General features: G+C 39.9%; 1 protein-coding gene across 1 annotated transcript in view; it reads right to left on the minus strand.

Annotated features, from left to right (window-relative positions):
• Positions 1-21,593, minus strand: part of AFF3 (ALF transcription elongation factor 3) — a 332,349-nt gene that overhangs the window by 288,680 nt on the left and 22,076 nt on the right. The gene's annotated exons all lie outside the window — the stretch shown is intronic.

The following is a 21,593-nucleotide window of genomic DNA, read 5'->3' on the forward strand; positions in this document are numbered from 1 at the left end:
TTCATTACAGTTTGCGGTAACCTGCCATCTCGCCTTTGCCTTTCCAGACGTTCCAATATCATTTTCCAGTCCAAAGAGTTAGTTCATTATTCTCTGAATTGTGAGGGCTTTGCAATAACCCCCCACACACACTACCTCCCCACGCACACAAGTATTGTGATATAAACTTAGGAGGAGTAGCTTGTTTATTTGCAGTTAATGTTTCTGACCCAGAAGGCTGATGTCCTTCACCCAGCAGCTACGTTCACACAAAACTTTCAGAACCTGAAGCTTAGACATATTAATAACAAAAGCAGAGCTGACGCCTCATGCTAACGTGCAACAATTTCGTACATTGGCAAAAACGCAGTTCCCCTGGGCTCCCGGTAGACCTTTGCTAGGGAAAACCTAGATCCCATTTGCAAGGGCTGAGCTTCTTTCCCAGGTTTTGTCAGCTTACACCCAGACTTCCTCATTCATGCCCAAACTTACCCTTCTTCTTCCCTAATCAGATCAAGAGGCTCCATGCAAAGCACCATCAGATCGCAACACCCACTCCCAGCGCCACGGAAGCGATACCATCCCCAAGCTGCCAGGTCCGGTCCCTGAACATCCCCTGCGAGCGCACAGAGATGATCGTGTTCCAAACACCCCCAAACCCCCCCCCCAAAAAAAACACAACCCACACCATAAGCGACTATAGACACGTTTCAAGAATAAAACTAGACAGACGCGTGAACAATTTTTCTGTGAGGACACATATATCTTTGAAATTAAATTTTAGCACACGGTCATTTCTGAATTATGAACAAAGTTGGAACTGCTTCAGCACCATGAAAAACAGGCAATATTTCAAGAAAATAAATTTTAAAATGGTTTACTGATTATTCTCAACATTTCCCCACAAATTGTAATCCGGCACACAAGTCAATATACTAAATTTCAGGCTGAAGTGAGGACATTTTCTTAAATATTTAATAGTCTAATTCTCCCCTGAATTACCACATTTATGCCAAAGTAGCTAAATTGAGTAACTCCTGGGGAAAACTTATACAACACAAAACCAGTCCAACCCTGATACAGGACAGTGATTATGAAACTGAATTCAGAATGGGAATTGGATTCTGAATTTAAATGTGCCATCATTCCCGTATATCTACAACATTTTAAAACACAAAAGGACTAACCAGCCTGAGACCTTGTAAAGGCAATAGCCCCAAACATTTTTAGAAAACAGTCTTAATTCTGACAATTTAATTACAACGATTCAGGTTATTTTGATTGCTGACTTGCTGTGCTTAACGTGGAAGCGCTATCATTTAATGCCTGTTTTCTATTTCACTGTTCACATCCATGGTTTTCGCTGGCCAGTTTCTTGGTACCAGTTCCATTTTCAGCTAAGTATAAACAAGGCCTGTTTGGGAACTAATTGCTAATGGGTTATGGGGAGCTCTTAGAGATGGCAACCTTAAATTTTTGAGCATTAAATGTTTTCCCTAATGACATTTGAACTATCGATGCAATTACAACAAAGGGGCTGCCTTTGATGATCGAGTGGCTTAATCAATAAAATACCTTCCTAGGTCGCAACCGACTTTCTTAGACTTTTTATCTAGCTTAAACAGCAGAAGTTAATTTGAGGTTTTTTACAGTATTTTTTTCCCATTTACAAACAGGAATGCCGTGGGGTAGAGCAATTACTCTGATTTACTGTTTTCACTTTGATTGAACATAAAGATGTAGCAGGGTCTCAAAAAAGCAGTAACTTAACAAACTGTGCTCCTATCCACAGACAGATAAAGTACCTACTTTGCTATTTCAAAGAGTTTACCTCCAGGCAGCAGCACAGAGCAAACATCAATCAATGACATGTGTCTAAGATGAGATTGATGTTTACTCTCACAGCTTTTCATCTTACATCCAATAAATTATTTTTCCTTCACCAAAATGCCTGGTTAAATTTCATTTTTCACTTTGCAGTATCAGTTTTAAAACTTTAGCTTCCAGCAATTTGAAAGCTAGGATTCATTGACGCTTCAGCTTTTACAGCCTGTTTATGATTTGTTTTAACCATGAAACACTGCCGTCCAAACATGAATACGATCGGGGGAGCTGAGCTGGGCCGGCCGCTCGCGTGGCGGCAGGTGCGGGCTGGAAGGTGCAAAATTGCTTTAATTATCTGCCTGGAAATTCCGAGTCCGAAATCGGGAGCTATATTTTCAGGGGAGATATATCGCAGCCACCGAACGAATGCATATATACATATCATATCTGCAAAATCAGCCTCTGAGCATTCAAGGCAGGTCTTCCGAGGGCTCAGGCTGGGCAACTGGAAGGGACCAAAGAAAGACTAATTGCGGGTGCAGTTGTTATCTTCTAGGCGCTCGCATCTGACATTCGCAAAATGCGAGTGATTTGCGTGCAACCGGACTGAATTTTAAATATGCATTGAAATATTGAGAAAACCTAGGGCTGCAATTGAGACTGGGATCTAGGTTGTTGAGTCAGAGCAGTAAACATTACAACAGAGGAACATGAAAAAAAAATCCAATTTAGTTCAACATCTGCTTGTACAAGAGCACCTCTTCCAGCCTTGCTACAGATAAAGCATGCACATTTTTTTCCCTCAGTGAAGTTTTGCCCAACAAGAGAATTTGAGACAAAATTCCAATTTTTGGTTGGTTGGTTGGTTGGTTGGTTGGTTTTTTGTTTCAGGAAAAAATAACTTCATCACATTATAAAACTCTACCAGTCCATACCTACACAGATACAAAAAATTTCACCGTTCAGTATTAATGGGTAATTCTACATTCAATGCCTTACTATTTTCGTTTTGCTATTAAGTGCTGGTGCTCTCTTTTTATAACCCTTAAACTGCTGGCAAAAATACCTAGGTGGATGCAGATCTAATAACGACACTGAGCCAAGCTAGAAACAGAACATTACTATTACTTTTAATTTTGCACCGCTCTAACAATATATTGTTTGAAATTATATTCACAAGTTACAAATTCACCGCTACTACTAATTTTACACCTGGAATGGGTGTTTCTTTTTCTCCACAATCCAAAATGATACTTGAAACCTCCAGAAATTAAATGGAGATCTTAGCTGTCAAGAATCAGATACTGTAGATGAGATAGGGGAAAGTATTCCTCTTGTATCCTCACCCATATTTTCCAGGTGGAGAGAAAAAAAATACCAAGACTGAAGAGCACAAACCAGAAGTGAAGCCCTTTTATTTGATTTTGTTAATGTTACTTTTATATTGTAATGCAAAAATACAACCGCTGAGGGGATCGGTAAGGAATCTTTTTTCTGCCTAATGCGATACCGCTGAATTCCCTGGGCTGCTACACATGACCTTACCTAACTTGGTGATGCCTGTATCTGATCCAGTTTCTTCTTACATTGCTTCCCTGCCAGGGATGTCAGACACGACGCCCCACTTGTCTGTTTTTCTCCACAAGGATTTCTGCTTTCCATGGCATCCTTATGCATGGGAAACCGTTCCAGTTATCATCTGCCAAGCTTGCGCGGGTTTTGGTTTTTTGGGGTTTTTTTTCCTTCAAACTTCTTCTTTAGGCTCTTTGCAGTCATAATTAGTCAAAAATGACAGAGCTTTTTTTGATCAGCCATCCGGCTCATCTCTGTAGAGGATGTGCACACACAGGCAAATTATTCATATAGTCTTGGTGCATATCCTGAAGAGTTTACAGACTGAATGTTGCAATAAACTGAATTTACTCCTATCATTGAGTGATTTCTAGGCATGTTCTGAACATTTTAAATGCAATGAAAAAAATCTGGCCTTTTAAAAATCCATTTGACATTTTGCAGCAAGTGTTTAATACTTTATTCAAAATGTTTGTTGAGCTTCTTACTGATGTGTTTGCTGAAAACTGGATTTCAGTCAATAAAGATCTTCTGTGCTAGTTTCAGTAGTAAAAAAAATGAAAACACGTATCCTGAAAATTGTGAAAAATTATGTTTTGCCTCTATGATCTTTTTCTTGAAATAAGGTCTTTTTCAGAAAAAAGCCCACCTCTTTGCTCCCATTTTTCTCTAGCAACTTAAATAGCCAATTCTTTCCATGGGGCTCTGAACAGTGATCCATCTACCCACAGCTAATTGCAGGATTGAGAAGCACACCGAGGTATACTTCCCATCACACACAAAAATGGAAAGCTCTGTAACTAGCGGAAAAATGTCATCACACAATTCACCCTGGCGCAACTTAAAGCAGCCAAAGCAAAGACTGTAATGAATCATTAAGGCCAGATCTAAGAGCACTTTGCCACTACAGAGATAACAGCAGCGTCTATTAGAAAACATTCCTGGCACAGTAGCAAAAGGAGTAAAACTTTATAGACTTCCATGGATGACAAAGACGAGTAGTTTTAATTTAAGTAGTTAAATGCTCTTGGTGCTGCTAAGAACCCCTAAGAAACGTGAGTGAAAGACACGCAGAGATTCAGTAGCTAAATGTAAAGGTTGTGAAAGCTCTTGCCTATATTTACGTTCTGTGCACTTGATTTTAGCTCAACATTCAAAGCTGTCTGATGCCCAAAGGGCACCAAAATACAGCAGTGAAGTACAGGATTGCAGCCTTCTGTAGTTTTGTACTTTCACAGAAAGCCAAAGTACAGTATTTCATTATGAATGTGTCAGCTGTTAGTAACCATCAAATCTATGACTCATGAAAATGTCTATACATGTTTTATTAACAAAGCAACATTTGCAATTTGCTCTTACTATAATGGATAATGACTGAAGGTTCATCAGGGTTAATCAAGAAAATGATGTAAATTTTATATTGTATTATGTTTCACTTGGCTTAAAATGTATCTTGGGCGACAATCTTTTTTATGTGTTTAATCATGATTTACAGCATTATGGAAACCACACAACAGCCCCAGTGTGAAAAAAAAAATTACGAACAAGTCAGTGCATAAGTCATCCGATTTTTATGTATTCACAGAATATCACTTCTTGGGATCTTCAGCGGACAGTAACTGAGTTTGGTTTCTGAAGAAATAGAATCAATATGTTTTGAGATGCCTTGCTTTAATTTATCTTTCCTTCATACTTTATAGATAGATGGAGACCTTATTATAGCATTTTATATATTACAGAAGAGCCATCACTATCTACAGGTAAGGCTGAACTGAGTTTTAAACAGATATGTGGTAGCATGTCTACATGATAAAAATAAATTTGGATGATGTTAATAACTGCACATGCAGATAAAGCAACAACCAAAGTAGTTAAACCCCATGCCAGCTGTACAGATACAAAAAGAATCAGCCACTGTAAATGCCCAAATAATAAATCCACTAAAACCTGTGCTTTTGCTTATATGAATACCTGAAATGTACCTCACTATACAAAAAAAAATTGTGATTGTTTTTAGCAATAGCTTGTTTGTATCAGAGTCTGTAAGCACCAAATCTTATTATGGGGAATTATGAGGTTCCATCTTCATTCTGGTCAACTGAGGTAGAATAATTAGAAAATGGAACAAGCTATATATATAAACCTAAACCTAAATCACTATCGAAATCTATCTGTCTACCTAGTGCCTACATAGACAGCTTGCTTTCATAGAACAGAAAGGACCACTGTAAGAATTCTGGGTTCAAGAACCAAAGAAAGTTGTGTTTCATATATAACTTTAAGCTACAAACAGTGAAAAAATGCATATATATACTATGTTTCACTCCCCTTTCACAAGAGACCAGTACTAACCAAACATATTGCAGTGCACCATACAGACAGCTAGCTTCTCTAAAATAAAATTGTATACATTTAAATTTCAGCAAAATGCAAATTTCTTCCCAGTTCTTTCTTCTGAAAATGGAGAACTTAAACTGGACCTGAGGTTTATGCCCGACCAAATAACAATATCACCACAGATCCGTGGAACCTGCACAAGAAAAGTGCACAGCACACAAACGATATGACTTTCAGTTTCTTATTCACTATATCCTGCTTGCCCTGTGCAACTCTCATATTTTTTGACATGCGGCCCCAAGGGATACGCAATTGAAATTATGAAGAGAAGTTAGCCAAAATCAGCATACCAGTGCAGAAAAGAATAACTTCTGTTCATACATAAATAAAAATGCATACACGTTAAAATGAGGAAAAAGTCAAAACTTTTGCCCTGAGACTGGTGTAATTTGTGTAAGCTTCTTACATACGCTAGTCCCAATTCATTCTGCCCGTGAAGACGACTATATCATAACTCACGCTGCCCACCTTCAGAGCTGCACAGAGAAGCACCCATGCGCTCCCTTCCTTAAGTGACGTGCAATGGGAAGCAAGCTATTTTATCTCTCATCATAGGAAACAAAAAAAATTGAAACAAACTTTTTTTTTTTTTTTGGTTTGTACCTCTCGATGCTCTTGCTTCTGCTTAAGAAGAGTGGCGGTGACAGAAATTCAACCCAAAATGTAACAAGTCAGGAATACAAAAGTCAGGAATACAAAACCCTAAACACAGCAAAGTACAAAATGAGCTCCTGTATTTTAACTCGCAGAAACGGCATGACCGTCCGACTGCCCCACTCTCAAGTAGGTTAAAACTTCTTTAAATATTTCTGAATCTGAAGGAAATGGCATAAAACTGACAAGAGATGACCCAGAAGCTTTAACGGCCGCGACCGGTGCAGAAGCCGTTCCAGCGAGGCCGGCGCAGGGAGGGTGCCGGGGGGGGGACGCTGCCCGCGCCAGCCCACCGCCCTCCGAAGCGGGGAAGCGAGAGACCTGATGAAGTCGGGTACATCGTCCCCTCGCTGTCTAACAGCTGCCTCGCCCAGACTACTTTTTCCCAGCAAATTTTAGCTTAAGCAAAACCAAACAAAAGCTTATAAGAGAGAAGTGGTTTATTTTTACTGGACACTTATTCTTAAGTAAGTTTTTATGTATTTTTACTGTATACTTCTTTTTACTTTGAAGTCTGAGTTCATAAATGCGCATTCATGTCACAGCAAATTATAAGGGTATCATTTACCTGTAAGGTGTAAAATTATGCAGTGTTTCATTTTGAAAGTGGTAAGAGGTATCTAAATTCTATATATTTTTGTAAAAGCATGAGGAGGGATCTCAATTGTATGAATTATTCTAAAAGCACAGGTTTGGGAGACATCTACAATATTTCTGTTTGAATCTTCTGTAGCAAAGATCCCCTTTTATTATGTTAGGAAGTTTAGAAATCTCTGGGTCATTTTTTTCCTGCAATTTTTCTAAATGTTTCAAAACGTTGGACTTCAGTTTAATGTTCTCTCCTTCCAGTGTTCAAGAACATCAAATTTCTCTGCCCTCCCAGAAAGCCCACTGAAGCTGGTTTCACAGGAACAACTTAGGAGGAGTAAAATCCTTCTCTGACAGGTTGTACATAAAAAATGCCAGAATTTCATTTTCTCTTCTTTCACTAGGGTAATAGAATATAACCAAAAGGAGTTAAAACACACATTTTAAAAAAAAAGGGGGGGGGGGCGGAACGGGACATGGACAACAAGGCTGATGGGAATTCCCCTGATTTTCCAGTGCAGAAAAGCCAACAAAATGGTGATGCTTAAGATAGGAGATCTTCTGCAATGGGGAAAAAAATGCATGCAGGAGGAACCCATCCTACATCTTTGTATTGGCAGATTATCAACCTACAACCTCGCAGTCCTCTGGGGATGGGACAGGATTGGCATGGATAGGATTCTGAAGACAAGGCAAGGTCTGCCCTGACCGCTGTCCATGAAGTTCCCCCAAACTCACGTTCACATTGCTAAAAATCCAGCACTTCTAGGAATGCTAATGGTGACGTTTGGATTTAGCTGCTCACATGCTCTCAGGCTCTCTAGTCTTAAAAGTGATGACAATCAAAACCCCCGCAGCAGATACCCAACTTCTTCTGAAGAAGTAACATTTGAACCTCATGGAAGGTGTTTAACATTTTAAAGACACAGGATGACTCTGGTAGATCTAATAGCACATTTTTTTCCCACCGAAAGCCAGCACATTTCTGCACGTTGGAGAGGTGGTGTTCCTGGAGTGGGCTGTAACACAAGTGAACGGTGGAATTACTCCATCAGTGTTACTTGCTGGCAGAAACCTGAAATAGCACTGAACAGAGAGGTGAAAGAGCTGCTTGCTGTCCCCTCCCAGCCCTGCTGGATGGGCCCACTGCGGGGAAAAATGACAGGGATGAGGGTGGGAGAGAGCACGAAACTAGACCACTGCGGGTGAACTTGATTTTTATTCGAATCCAAACAAAGCATGGTATAATTCACACTTGGTAACTGGAATATCCCAGTGCAAAAAATAAACAGAAGCTGTTATTAGCAAGAGAATATTTTGTTGCTAGCATGCCGCGTTAAGCAGAAAACTGCTACTACATTTAGCCTTCCTTAAAACTTTCCTAAGCAGGAATCCTGATACAGCTTCTCAGTAACATAAGAAATGGCAGAGAATTATTGCCTCCTAGGTAATGGAAAGCAGAAGACTTATGTAAAGATATTCCATTTGGTTTTTTTTTTAATATAAATAAAAGAAATAAGCTCAGTGAATTTGTTAAATTTTAAATGTGGGACTGTTTCTTGGAAAACTATGAATTAATTGTAACACCCATGTTCTATTTTGCTGTGAACAAAAATAGTGTCTTAGTAACTCAATGACAAAAGTGAATCAAAGATTTCTGAGCTTTTACATAATCCAAAACAAGATTTTGCTGTTCCTGATGTGGGAATACCTAGCCTACCTAATTTGATACTAATGACATACCATGAGAAAGAAAAAGAAAACTTTATTAGAATCTCAGGAAAGAAACCATGAAAGGGATAATGCACTGAATTAAAAGGAATTGACTAGTTGGGTAGACATTATGTATCAAGCTGAAGATAATATTATTTAAACCTAACCATTTCCAATTAATCTGTTGTCTAACAATCTAAAAGCCTAGGTTTACCATCTTATGACATATCTCATTCTATATACACAAAACGGAAAAACCATATTGGCCTGTGTATCTCCCTGGGGCCAAATTAAACAAAACAGAAATTCCAGAACTTCATCCCTTAATGAATCTACTTTGTCCGAAGGCTTGTGAAAATGTATAACTCTCAAATGCCAGCTTGGAAAGCAGTTATAGAGTTAACACCTCCCGTGTGGGAACCACCGTACTGCGTAACCCATGTGATGTCTGTTGTCAGGAAAGCTTGCAAGGAGGAGCAACCTCTCCGCGATGCAGCTTCGACGCCATGCAGAACTTACAGCTAAAATACAACAGCCATGTAAAAACTAGATCGGTCTTTGGGAGCAGGTATAAGGCGGTAGGTTCCCCAAACCTGATATGACCCAGAAGAACCAGCTGAATGATTCATCGTCCCATTTGGGTCCCATCTTAGCAACCCAAGCACACAAAACTTCTCCTGTCCTACAGGTCTTCCTTTCACTCTGTTCCTGTTGCCCGTGTATTTTTGATAACAAGCTTCATCTCAAACTGCGGCCTGCAGCTGGGCATTGCGAAAATGCACACGCTGGCCTGGGGACCTTTGCGGTAGGAAAGAGGCGGTGTAGTCCAGAAGAGGAGAGACAGATGGATAAAAGAGTGAGGTATGAAGAAGGACAAATTTGGTTTGTCTGGCTTAGAAAAGAGAAGACTGGGAGACACATGACAATGATCTTCCCACCTATAAAAACTTGTTGCAGAGCAGACAATGATGAATTGTGTTCTCCGTCTGCTAGGTCATGCAACTTAATTTGCAGCACGGGAGATTTAGATATGATTTTAGAAATGCCATCTAACTTAAAAAGGAAGGGCTGGAAGAGGCTGGATATCTACTCCACAGCCTCCTTCATGGCTTCTTCTTTTCAGAACAGGTTGGTCAGTCCGCCCGCCAACTCTGTCCCCACCAGCAGACAGTTATTGTTGTTTGTTCCTTCTCGGCCGGGTCTGATACACAAAATAAACAAGAATAGGAAATCTTCATCCATTGAACAACACAACTCCTTTCCCTCCTTTCAGATGAGCAACAGTGCCTCCTCACATTACTGTACGGGATGCCTCTCCTCCATAAGTACCTGCCTGTTAGCACTTACCAAAGTAAGACTAGTTCTCCCCAACAAAGACGACACCTTTCTGGGAGGAACATGCATCAAACACAGATTACTTCTGGGCTAGGGACCTGTGGAAGTCCCTATGCAGTTGCTCCACAATCTTGAGGAACTCATATGTGCTACAAAGGTTAGACTCTGATCTGTCAGGCTGGCCTTGGTGTGCTTCTCCTGCCTTAGAGCCCAGGGATGGAATCAGGGGTCTACGCAGCCCAGCATTTGGAATGATCTTTTTGGTTGTTATTTTTTTAAAATATGAGCTATAGGGCCAAGAAATTTTCCCTTCCTCAGTCACTGAATTCAGAAACTGATCTGTAAGATGTAAGAGCAGGAATATCTTTTCCACCATCTCCAAATGAACCATGCTTAGCTGCTACAGAGACATGCTGGGCATGCAAAGGAAGACACGGAAAAAACAAATAGAGCTTTTCTAAAATATCTTGCATTAGTGATCAAGAACTTAAAACAATCTCTGACACTAAAAATTCCAGAAGGGGTGCTTCTCATGGCAGCTTGTATTTGCTATTAGAAATTTACTTTTGATCCCTCAAACTCTGTGGTGCACAAAAGATCCGAAACCTCTTTTACAACAACAGGAAAGGCAAGGGGCGAACAAGTTGTTTTTTGACTAAATGTCACAACTGCTCCCTCAGTCATCAAACTCCAACTCCTAACATCTTCAGGCGATGTGAATGGCATAACTCTACTCATGTCAAGGGTGCTATTTTAATTTATTCCACAGAAGAATGGAATAAGATCTAATTGTGCCTAACTGTGTATATAAAGTCAAACCCTAAACACCAGCCATTCAGAGCCGATTCAGGAAGATTCTCATCAGCGTGAACTTTGGGGACACCCGGGATATGTGGTTGAAAACCACGTCCAGCAAGAAGCTAACTGCCTCAAAAGCTCAGTCCTGGAGCTAAAGTGCACTGTAGACTATACGCTGGAAAGACTACTTTTTCACTGTCAGGATTTGCAGCTATGAGTCTAACAAACTCATTTTTTGAATAGGAAGTCATGATACTTGATTTCTCCTACCATGTGTTGCAATTTATGACACATCAGAAGACATCGTACAAAAAATAAACAATGCTGATTTCCTTTTGATAGGCAAGCTGAAAAAAATTACAACTCCTCCAACCCCTCCCCACCAGAAAACCTTTTTTACTCTTACAGGTTTAGAAAAAAATCAAGAAAGAGGAAAGCAAGTTGTCTGTATGCTGCAGATATACTGTACTCTATTTTGGGATCTGATGAAACATTTTCTATAATGGAAAAATTATGGCATGTTTTGTCACAAATTAAGGTAAACCTTTTTTTTTTTTTTTGGTACTTGGTTTGAATATTTTTGCTTACCTGTTCGTGGCATTCTATTAGGTGCCATCATAAAAAGAAAATACTGTTGGCAATATTTATTTGTAGAGACAAACTTCAATGCTAAGCACTTAGCACTACATTATGGTTTTTTTGAGGATGCACTTGGGGGAATCAAAGTATTTTATTGCACAATGGATATTATTCTGTTTGTGCTTGCACTCCTCCAAACTTAAACCATTCACAATGTTTTATTTCTGAGCATACATAACCAAGAACACTGACTGGGGTGATATTGTTAAGTATTCAAACAATTCCTGCACATCACTTACTTACAAAAAGAATGCCTTTGGGTAAATATCTCTGCTTTCTCTTTTTCTTTGCCTTTCCTTTGTCAATGCCCTTATATGAAATGTTCTTGGAAAAATGAACTACATTTGCTCCATTTACTGTTTAACAAAAATAAAGCATGAAAAATGTTATAAGCTATACATAAATTCATCCAGTATTTGTATTGCACTAATTTGTCAGGGGTTGAATAAATGTTAATTATACAGCTTTTTAAAAATCAGACTTGTTAATGTCATTTTTAATTTAGAATGTTACACTGTAAATGTTTTCCATTGTGTTAATTTACACCTGTTATTACAGCCTCCGTTATTAGGTTTACACTGGAACAGCTACTTTGTGCCACTGAAATTTGCTTAAAACAGCAGAAACAATTACTAATTAGAAGGGCATGTTTACTTTAATTATATTTATTTCCTAGTCTAGTTTTATATGTAGCACACTATGAAAGTGTATGATTCAATTAGCCAAACCCATTTATCTTAGGCAATTCCTCAAATGAGCATTGCTTAGAAAGACAGCAAATTCTTTCAGCACTACTTTGCCTCATAAATTTCATAGGTGACACTAATAAATACATATGGTGACTGGGTATCACTTTCTATGTGACCTCACTGCTTTCTCCCATTTTTGCTAATGCTTATTAAGTAATTGCAGATTACCAGAATGACATTTTATTTAAACAACGAGCCCAACTGTTTTAATCAAAGATTTTAAACCAATGACATAAAGAACCGTCTTCAGCATTCATAAACTCAGAATCAATACAAGATAAGCATTCAGCTCACTCCGTTATCCGCACAATGCGAAACTACTACCGATACTCATCCACTGATACCTAGAGCTAGTCTTACGTATCACACAGTGATTTGTAAATTTGCAAACCAAGTGCAATTTAAACTTCTTGTGAACAAAAAGTTAACGTTGTTAGCCTTTACAAATATGACTCTTTCAGTAGTTTTTCCAGGGAAAGTTGTATTATCTATCCACTCTCACAGATTAAAAAGGAGAGCCATAAAATTTTTTTACAAATGACATCCCTGAAGCTCATTCTTAGTATTATGTTTTAAACCTGAAGTGAGGATTAAAAAATAAAACAACTAACCCACAAGAGAGTTATGTTTCTAATTGATAGCTGCTGTTCCTAATCTATGTAAATTATATTGGCAGGTAGCAAGACATGCTGTTGCTTTTGAATAACACTATTTCAGTACTTATAACAAAATTCAGTACTCTGAAAAAGAAAATTGAAGATAAAATTGTACAAGCCGGGGGGAAACCCCAATGAGTTCTGTATCGCACCTCGTCCGGCCATCAAGGTTAATGCATTCGTACTCTCCCGCTGTCACTGCACGGGCACAGCAGTTGTATGACATTCAAAGAGTGCAGCTGATGCCATCAAAGTGGCTACAACAGGGCTATCACTTCCCAAACAGGGGCAACCATTGCCTGTGGAACGATGTGCAACGGCTCTGCGTATCAGCAATGCTACTATAATGATCAAATACATGAATTTAGATCATCACACTTTGGACTGCTTGGGCCACATTTCATACCTTCCACCACAAAGGGAATTCATTCCTAGTTAAATTTCTCTTTAACATGTAGAGCGTAACAAGAGTGATGAAAATCTAAACTTCTAAGAAGAATTAAGCCAGTATCTTGTGTGGCCAAAGATCACAGACCTACCTTCTCCTAATCCCCTGCAACGCAGAAAAGAAAAGTGTATAAATAGAAAGCCTGATTCAGAAAAAGCTGCTATTAAAAAGTCAGCATTTAAAAAAAGCTAACAACAGAGACATATCTCAGCTGAGGCAATTATTATGTAGGTTAAGAGGAGAGAAATACTGCTGCAATTGAAGATTTGTCTTCACAGGGGTTCTCAGGAAAGTCAAGGCAAATCAACTGAGGGAATGAAGTCAGTTCCCAGTCAGATGAACATCTATTACGGCAGCCTGTCCTTCCTCCGAGAGGAAAAGGGACCAACTGTACTGATGTAAGATCACTGGAGACCAGACCAAGCATCTTCATGTAGGGGTTTCATATGCTTTAAGGTTTGCAGACTGACTTCACGCATTTAATGCCTCCCCTGCTCTGATGTTGCCTTTATCTGTGCCGCTTGGTCACTGATAACGAAGGACGACTTAATGGACACCATCTCTGACCTTTCACTAATACCACCTTCTCTTTTATTTACATGCGGGGCACGGGGAACGGGAGGTTATACGAAGTGCACTGGCAATTTCTAATAGCTAACTATCTTTAATAAGGAAGTGTAAGATAACAAATCAAGTCTGAGTCATAACTAATTAAAAGAAATGGGAATTGAAATGGAATATAATTAGTCAAAATTTCTGAACAGTGCCTTTATAATAAAGTCAGTAATTAAAATGGAGAAATCAGTGTTTTGTAACATAATCAAGCCCATACACAAGCAACTTCTGGCCTTTCTTCAAGTGTCTTGGTTTTGAGTATCTCTGCTTTCAGAAAACTTGGATTACTATAAATGTTGGGTTTGGTTGGGTTTTTTCCAAAGAAGAAACTGATGAGATGGACTTAGTTACCTTTGCTGGGACATTGTCAGAAAAAGTGGACCACAGTATGTCGTTACTCCCTTTGTAATTAGGCTACTCTTTTTGCAACAGCAGGGAAGAGGCATGATCAGTTAAAACTGAAATAATGCTGGCTGCCTCGTTGTGTCGAAATCAGAAATACGTGCATTTGTACGGTACATGCAGTTGTAATGAATCTGAGTTCTTAAGTGCTAGGATATATACATGCAAAGCAGGTATGTGCCTTTTAAAAAGGGGCCTGTAGGTGTTAAATTAAGCAGACTTCAGACGAATCTCAGTTTATAAAGAGAAATATATTGATTCACTCCAATATTTTCCCTCTGACATACACCTTTTTGTAATCGTGGGCTGCTTTTTCTAGGCTTGTTCAATATGAATCCCCCAAAAGGAGTTTTCTGATGTGCAACAATTGACTAAGAGCAACGATACCACTCTTCTGACCAAATATTCACCCTAGTCTAATTCTTTTTGCTCCGCCACAACATATTTTGACACAAAAAAACCATACAAAAGCCTGGTATTTTCCTCAATGTTTGCAATGCTGGCCCAGATCAGAGCTTTTTGATTACTTTTAGCCCACATCCCCCAGGTAATTTTACTCAGGCTCACTTAGTGGGAAGCAGTGCATCAGCCCCAGCTCTGCCCAGCCAGCCAGGCACTCTGCCTTGCTGGTGCAGCTGGGAACCAGCATTTACACTCTTCTTCTACTCCTCCTCTTGCCCCTAACAACAACAACAACAAAAAAACCCAAAAAAAACAAAAAAACAAAAAAGGAGTTTGAGATGTGACTGCCTTTTTCAAAAGATGAAGGGGATGATCCAAAGGTACTGCATCCAGTGGAAACCCATCACCACAAACAGCCAAATAATAGATGACGCAGTCATACGCTCTTTATTAGTCCTAGTAGAAAGTATTAATATTTTAACCCAGCGTCCCAGACACAGAGCGTGAAGGGGAAATGCTCTCATCCTCAGTTTAGGGCTGCTGGATAAGCGACGACTCCATTAAGCTGTGCCTGCGATCCGACACTATGTGAAGGGCAAGGCTGCTGCCCGGGGAGCCCGCCGGGCGCTCGCTCCTGCTGCTGTCGCACCAAAGGCTTCAGTTAGTGCTGACCTCAGCATGGCGATATTTCTCCCTGGGTGGGAAAGGAAATATCACAGACTTAAAGCCCTTCTCTCTCCGAGACTGGGGTGAAACCGTGCCATGCCGGATTCACCTCCCACGGACCCACTTGGGTAAAGGGTGCGCATTGAGGAGCACAAACTAAAACAAAGACACTGATTTCATGAGTATTTGCAGTGCACGGGGACTACACCAACTTGGTGCTATCAGTGGCAGTCCACGGCGCGCGCGTGCGCACAAACACGCTCCCCTCCACAGGCTCGCTAGCTACCTTGAGGCAATGCTCACACACACACACACACAGACACAAACTCACACATGTGCAGCTGCACGTTTACGCACAATGGGGAAAAAAAATTACCAAAAATTGGGAGTTACAAGAGACTGAAAGATATACTCAGGGTCCACAGGGATCCTGAAAGCCAAAAGAAATAGCAAGGAAAAAAAAAAAAAAAAGAGATGAGAATACCTGAAAAGTGGCTGTATTCAAATATTCCCTATGCAAATGTTTTTTTACTAAAACTAGTACATTATCTTCCAAAGAGCTACCACTTCAAAAACATAGACCTGAGTGCTACTGTAGCGATAAAGAAGCTACTGAAACACAACTTTCAGGCTACCATAGTCCAGTGGAGTTAAGATTACCTTTATTCCTTATTCACTCAGAAAAAAACCAAAAAAATTCTTGCACACAGTTGGAGGCCACTTTAAAATAGATATATGTGCCCATCTTAAAACCATTAACAAACCTCTTTTTACCATAGGATTCTGGCTAGCCTGGAAAACTGGGCAAGCACCATGGACTCAGATGATTAATAATGCATGAATTCCCCCAAATCAAAGGTAAGGCAAGCAAGAACGACAAGCAGAAGGAGAAAGCATCTTAAAAAAATTACCAGAGAGCTACTTTTGGATCTAAAGGCAACACCAAGCCTGCCAACTTCTCAAAGAGGCTGCCAAGAAGCCAGATGCCATAACTGGAAGGATATTATCCAGAGTTTTACATCTGAGTCTCATGAGTGCCTTTGAAAAAGGACAAAAAAATGGATGCTGGCAAGAGCTCAACTGTTTAATTTCTATCCCCACCCTAAATATTTATTTAAAAGTTAAATTGAAACCATTTCAAAAATTAAAGACAGGATGTGTAAATACAATGTTAAGTATTCACAATTACCCACAAGGGCGAGCTAGCCCTACCAAAGTACTGGAAAACTCTCTGGGAACATGAATTAAAGACCCGAGGTCATCCCAAACTCCCTGTTTGAGCTGGGCTTCAGAGAGCACGCAGAGTCCCCCAGGAAGGACGTGCCATGACTGAGTTCGTAGAAGCGCTGCCTGCCCCTGCAGCCGGGGTGGGCACCGGAGGACTCTACGCAGCTCCTCTCCTCTCTCTCCTAGTTTTGGCTATGTATCACGGAGGAGATGCTGACCACCCTTGAGACAGAAGCCAGCTGTGGACCATCTAAACTGTTCTGATGGTCTACAGCTTTCTCCATTCTCATACCTGAAGAAGTCAACGCAATGAGGTAGGTTAGCAGCCCGCAAATAAGAAGCTGCACAAAAAAAAAGGAGCTGAAGAGCCTCTAATCAGAGGACAAGACCAAAGGGTGACTACCTCCGCTCTGCAGCAATGTCCAACAAAGTGTAAGGTAGTACTGACAAATTGGATCCAGCCCCTCTAATAAGAAAGACAGTAACGATAATATTTGGATTTTTAGGGTGAGTTAAAGAACATCTACAGAGGTCTCTATTGAACCTGCAAGCCCAAACTCTGATTTTACTTCATGCAGTTCCCATTTCGTGAACACATAAGCGCACTCATTTAAAATACTTGAATAATTCCATTTAAATCACTGGAACTCCTCCTGTGCATCAAGTTAAACACTTGCGTAGGGTTCTCTTAGGTCACTGCCTTGCACTGTTTATGCAGAAAAAAATTTTGTAACCAGATTGATTTGTATATCCTGCCATCGCTTGGCACTGAGCATTTGTATCCCTTGACGTTAACTGGCATCTGTCAAACACTCTTCTATAAAAAAGCTACTCAGTTGCACACGTTTGTAATATGCAACTGCATATATTACTTGGGTAAAGGAAAGGCAGTTATTTTGATTTCTGCCGTAAGATACAGCATAAGTGTAAACTATGAACTGCAGAACACAGAAAAAAATAATGACTTTTTCAAATACTGGCCAAGTAAGCAGTATTTTACAAGACAAGAAACAAATGTTCAGGTCAAAACTGCAAATGGAAGTGACCAAGCCTGCACTGGTTTTGAAGGAGCACGAGATCCACCCCCAAGACTGTGGCAGGTTAATGTCTCATCTTATTAAACACACCTGCTCGCTCTCTCTCCTTCCAGACTCCCTACAGGCTCGGTAGGATTCGTTACGGCTTCTGGGGTTTATTTTTTAAGAAAACACCAGGTAGCATGCAAAAAAATAAATGAAATATACTGAATTAACCTAAATCCCCCTTTTAGCTAGTTGAAGTCATGTTTATAATGTGCATGCACCACTTTGCATTTACCATGAGGCTCCTCAATTAGTTCATAGACAAGTTAACCTTCTATCTCCCAGCAAATATAATTCATGCTCATTTTATACAACACAGCATTCTGCTGGCTATTATCCATCATTTACAAGTGTTATTTGTCTATAAAAATGACACTAAAAAGTTGAAAAATGATTCTGCTCTGCCTGCTTCTGGATGTGTTTTAACAAATGGTACCCATGCAAAAGGCTCTAAGTCATGTAAGAAGCAATTAGTCAAAGAAGCCATAAATATTTTTTAAAAAGGATATAAATGATTGCTTGCCAGATAGTAAAAGCTCTAAAGGTTGCTACATAATAAAAGACCGAACCTACACATACATATCGGAGTAACTTCACCCTTGTGTGCAATCCCATTAGGATGAAGAAGGTTACTCAAGCAAGTAACGCTATCCAGGTGAGTAAGTGTTTGTCCTAAAATAGTTAAAATAGTATTCTTCATTATTTATCATTAATGAAGTTAATCAAATTCAGCACTACTTACTCATGCATGCATTAAATAGAAACCTGAACATGACATGCATATTTATGGAACAGAGATTGAAAGATCATTATCTGCAGGGAAGAAAATCTAGCAAAGAAAAGGATGCGCAAAATGTGTCTGTTATCTTATTAGAACATAAACTGTTTTGCTTAAAACATAAATATTTATTTTAATTAATTCAATTAAATAGCTTCCACACGACAACTATAGCTAATGTACGAATTTTGTGATTTCTGATGAAGATGTAGGCCATAGCCATAGCTACCATCAACCCACTGGTCTGACTCCATTGGTCGATGGAGCTCTACCAGTTTACACCAGCGTGCGTCTGGCCTGTACCTCTCCGCTAACCGCATCTCTTGCATTGAGCTGAAATACAATACACTGCACACCACCAGAAATGCAAAAGAACAGGAAAGAAATTGTTTTATTTACTTTTCAGTTAACAAATAATGTGAGCATTCCCCAGTTTCATATTAAAATTCTGAAATTACACCTAAGATTTTTTTTTTATTTTTAAATTTAGATACCTGTATACAGGTTTAGAGGCCAGACAGATGGGATTGGCAATCCCAGAGAGAGAAAGAAGGATGAAAAAAATTTAAAAGTGCAACTATTAAATATTCATGCCACTGGCATTCTGTACCTTTAGTGAAATTCCTGCTCTATATATGGAATGAAACCTGTAGTTAAGCACATGACTCCACTAGTTATCAGTTTTGAAAGAGTTCATTATCATGTGAGGGGGAAAAGACTCCTTAGGTTGCTAAATATACAGTAAAATACATTGAGAAAATAGGGAAAGAAGACATATTTCTGCATGTTCCTTGCCCTCGTTGCTTTAAAAACTATCTTATTGTTCAAGTACCGGAAGAAAAAACAATGCATTACCTTCAATCATATTTGCAAGTTCTAAGGTGATTTTATTAACTCCTTTTTATTGCCCAGTTTAAATATTCTAATTGGCACACAGCACACTTGCAGTCACTAGATATCCATTAGACTTTAATGGGTTTGAAATGGTCTGCAGCATCATGGGGCTGGCAGACCTACCGCAGTCCCATTTACAACGACGCGAGGTAAGTCGGGCATAAAAACACAACGGTTGACGCCACTGCAAGAATAAAAAAAGCCTCCTCCAGTTGCTCCAGTGTGGATCCTTACGGGTGTTTTTGCAGAGGCAAGGGCCGGTCTCCACAAGCACGGATGACCAAAATCAGGTCTACAAGAGCGTGCAGGCAGCGGGTAGGAGAGGAGCAGGTCCGTAGAGCAACGCAGCTGGTGCCGAGGCTCTCGCGAACGCCCAGGGCACGTGCTGGGGCTTGCTTCCGCACCGTGACCGCCTCCTGTATGGAGCGCTTACCCAACACACACTGTAACCGTCCTCTCTGCGGTAAGCGCGAGCCTTTGCGCACACCCACCCACCGTGCACTGAGGTCACCTGCTGTCCTTGTGCTCTGAGTCACGGCACGCCGTGCAGGGAAAAAAAGGGAAAGCGATGTACTCGCCACAAGAAGGGTTTGCCTTGTCTCTCCCCGTCCCCCCAAAATCACAGATACAGAGCATTTATGTGCCTGATACAAGAAACAATTCTATATTTGTGCCAAATATGTTGGAAACCTTGTTCAGGAAGGTGGGGGGTTTTTTCCATAAAAACTGTCCCTGCAATGCCACCAAGGCCAGATTCTCAGGGACCCAATTTCTGGTCATTTCAGGAGAACAAGAAGTTCGTGAGTGTGAGGAGCACGAAAGGAAGGTGAAAGGGTCTGATAGGCCTATTCAAAGAAAAAGCGAGGGCTGGGCAGCCGTGTTTCTGTGAATGGGAAGGCCCTTCCCACTGACACACTGGAGCTGAAAAGAAAAAAAACCAACTCATCCGAGTTCCACGTGTCAGTTTTTAATTTAATTCATTTCCATGTGAGAGGTTTAAAACATCCCATGTTTTATGATACTTAGGAAATATTAATAAAAGCCTACAGAAATCTGGAGATCTTTCTGCTAGTACATAAATAATTCCCCTGCCTCCATTCCCGGGGAAGTGCAAAGGCCACATGAAGATTCATCCCCTCCTTCCCTCTGCCCCCTCCCCAGCTTTTCAGGGCACTTCAACGTGCAGAAATAATCACGGTCTTCAGCAGATTCCTTTATTGAGTCAAAATAACTGATTCCACACACTGAATCACAGAATCCTCCTTTTATCCTCTAATTACGGAGCGGTGCCTGTCGAAATTAAAGCAGCGTGCTTGTAAATATTTTCAGGCACAAAGGAAGAAGCAAAGCCAGCCAAGCAGAGGTAAGAAGGGAGGGAAAAGGATCCCGGACCTTCTGTATTCTTTAGTTACAAGTGATGAGACCATTTTTATTTGGGTGGTTTTACACAATAAATTTTAAAGAGTAGTTGCTTAAGTACATCTAAAGGTTAAACCTTCAAGCAGCTAATCTGTATGTAAGAACAAGTAACTGTCAAATACTTAACCTTTTACAGATTAAAACTGTCTGCCTAACAGATGTGAAATCATCATTGTTGTAATTGTTATAAGTAGATATCCGAGCATTTTCTGGAGATGGATCATTTTTTTTTGAGCAGTAATTTTATGCCCCAGGTCACTTGCGTGTTCATGGCTGTGATAAAATCACTGCCTTCCATGAAAAGTTATATGCTAGGACTTTATAACTGCTGTACTGGTTTCCTGCACCCAAGTTATTTGGTTATAACGGGCAGTTTTAAATTATTACAAAATGAACTTGTAGGGTGACTGGAAATGTTTTATTGTTCCATTGCCGTAAGTGGTTCACAATAGTATGGTTGGCGTATGGGAGGAGAAAACACTTCAATTTCTGATGAGCTGTAAACGTTACTAGAAAATATTGCTCTTTGTTAACATTTGATAGAAATACACTCAGTTATTTGAATACGTCTAAAATGCCATTACATTATGTTTATCAGTTATAAGTATTAAGGACATAGGAGAAAAATGCTTCTGCTATGGTAAGTGATCACGGAAACAGTATTTTTTGCCATACGCTGCTTACATATAGCAGGGCAAAGTAGCTTGAAACCCTTCAGATACCACTAAGCAGTTACATGTTCCTACGTGGGGCAAC

Source organism: Grus americana, chromosome 1, assembly GCF_028858705.1.
Source record: "Grus americana isolate bGruAme1 chromosome 1, bGruAme1.mat, whole genome shotgun sequence".
In the NCBI taxonomy this organism is placed as follows: Eukaryota; Metazoa; Chordata; class Aves; order Gruiformes; family Gruidae; genus Grus; species Grus americana.